At 40.3% G+C, this 2,602-nt stretch overlaps 1 protein-coding gene across 1 annotated transcript in view; it reads right to left on the bottom strand.

The window, feature by feature from the left end:
- The window catches only part of ITGB6 (integrin subunit beta 6), a 99,858-nt gene extending 97,564 nt beyond the window's left edge, over positions 1-2,294 (bottom strand). Inside the window, 1 exon segment of the mRNA XM_015429640.1 lies at positions 2,039-2,294. The gene's annotated coding sequence lies outside the window, so the exon portion shown is untranslated.
- Between the last annotated feature and the right edge of the window lie 308 nt (positions 2,295-2,602).

The following is a 2,602-nucleotide window of genomic DNA, read 5'->3' as shown; positions in this document are numbered from 1 at the left end:
CCGAGTTAACATAAGCCAACCTCCAGGCAGCACCTGGAGATCTCCAGCTATTAAAACTCATGTCCAGATGACCAAGATCAGTTCTTCTGGAGACAATGGCTGCTTTGGACAGTGGATTCTATAGCATTATACCCTACTGAGGTCCCTCCCCACCCCAAATCCTGCCCTTCCCAGGCTCTACCCCTCAAATCTACAGGTATTTCCCAACCCAGAGTTGGCAACCGTGTAATCGGCTATGGAACTACTTTCCAGACCCTTGGAACCCAGAAAACATGGCACAGGAGGAGGTGCTTTTCAACCTTAGCTGCCACTGCATAACACTCCTCTCCCCCTCAAAAAAGTCAGAGGTGGAGAGAACCATATCTGTTACCATGAGGCTGTCCTCCCATTCTACCCACTTGGGGCAGCAAAATTACTTGAGACAGCCCTGCCTTATAGCTAAGCAGAAGGAAAGAAATGTGGCTTGCCTCCCTCCATTTTCCGCTTCCCTCTGGCGCCCCACCAGCCACAGTCAGGACACTCATCTGGAGCTTCCTTCTAGATCTCGTTGTATTTCTTCCCAGAAGGGACATTACTCCTAGTTAAATATAATTCCATTCAGTTTCCTGAGTTCTTTCCCCATATTTACATTAGTTACAATACATATATCAACATAATAACTTACATTAGACATTCTTCCGTTTACTGTTTACTATTACATACTACCAAACTAATTTCTTCTTCAGAAAAACCAGCTTCACCAAAAAAAGAAACCAAATGGGGCTGCCTCTCATACCTAGGGTTGAGAATACTTCCTTCCTTCCCGCACTCTATGATATATACCTGAGTACAGAACCTATTTGTGCATTTCTGTTAACAGAGAGTCTGTGGACCACTACAGAAATAACTTCAATATGAGAAAATATGTGAAGATCCTATATAGATAATCACATGATATGAGCACATAAGAGGTGGTTCAGGCATAAAGGCTGCATGTGTGGCTACATTCCATTCATATACCTCTTCTGTATGAAATTGCCAAGTCAGAGAAATATAATACACATCAAAGCAGACTTGTGAGTGTTTGTGTACATTTTTTTTGTCTATCGAATACGCCTCTAGACTTTTATGGATGCAGGGAGTTTGTGTGTGCAGTCCAAAGCAGCTCTACTTAAAAGTTAGTCTCATGTTATTCAATGTGGGTTATTTACAGGAAAGTGCCCTTAGGATTGCAGCCTATGTTGGGAGCTAGGCTGGTTGACAAAGAGGGAGTTTGTGTGTGCAGTCCAAAGCAGCTAGGCTGGTTGACAAAGACTCTGTCCCTCACTACTGGCTGCAGTGCTGACAACAGAGATTAAATATAGAGCATATTTTTATGTTTTATAGAGGATGTTCTGTGTGATCCAAGTGTATTCATTGAGTAAGAGTGCTATTCAGGGAAAGATGGGTGCTCTTATATAATAAATAGAAAGAAAGTGTTCAGTTACATGCTTCATTCTGACTGGATTTCAAGTGAATTTAGGTACATCAAAACTTTATGGATTGTGCCCCAATGTCCTTCAGTGTTTCATTCATCACAACAAAGTTCTTGTATTACATAGATCTTGAGAAATTAATCAGATCTGATAACTGGAATTAAAGACTTCAGTTGCTGCTGCCAGCTAGTCCTGGCAGAAGAGCAGCAGAGCTACAGAAACCCTTTGATTTCAACTGCATCTATTTAATACCAGAAGCAACTGAAATTCATAGAAGCCAATACAGTCCTACATAATTCAGAATGTAATATTCTTGAGAAATCAGCTTTCAGAGCCCACATTAACAAAAACGTATTTGTGGAAAATTTGGCAGCACTGAAATAAATGGGCCAAACTTCCATTTACTTTAGTAATGCCAGAAATGTACTCTGGACTAAAATAAACTGAAGTGAAATTATTTATAAATACATTGATGAATTCCTCTCCAGTGACCCCACTTAAAACACTCAAGTGAGTGAAGAACATAGATCTAGCATTTGTGCTGTGAGACTGTTAGGCCATGCATTTTAAAAAAAAGTCCTTACCTTTCAGGGTAGGCAGGCCTTTCATTTTGGAAAGTGCTGAAACTCATTAGCTGCATCCATGCGTTCATTTATCCTTGGCGTAGTAATAAACAGATTCTCAACATTCTGGTATTAGCCTTCTAGATTCAATTTAATTTTCTTTCCACCAGCTGAAACGAATATGTTTATCAAGCACATGAAGTTTCTAAAATGGATATGATATATAAAGAAGACTACGGGAAGACAAAGACATGGTGAACGATGGGCTGCCCGACTGATTTACAAGTGCTTGTAGGAGAAAAGGTTAAAATTAGATTGATGAACAAATGTGTTAGCAGACTGCTGCCTGACAAATGGCAAAGCTATGCCAGTGTATTACTTATGCAGGAAAAATAAGGAGGAGGAGAATATCGGCACTGAAACTTACTATATACAAAGGAACGATTGGGTGGGCATAACAGACAACTGTTGGAGATGCATACTTTGAATGGCAGTACAGCAAGACATAATTGAATCAGTTGCTGACTGGACAGAAAGATTAGTCATGTTTTGTGGACAAGTCAAGCAAGATGGCTTTGTTATCAG

This window comes from Gekko japonicus, unplaced genomic scaffold, assembly GCF_001447785.1.
Source record: "Gekko japonicus isolate JY-2015 unplaced genomic scaffold, Gekko_japonicus_V1.1 scaffold590, whole genome shotgun sequence".
NCBI lineage: Eukaryota > Metazoa > Chordata > Lepidosauria > Squamata > Gekkonidae > Gekko > Gekko japonicus.
This window is presented reverse-complemented; position numbering and strand designations above follow the sequence as displayed.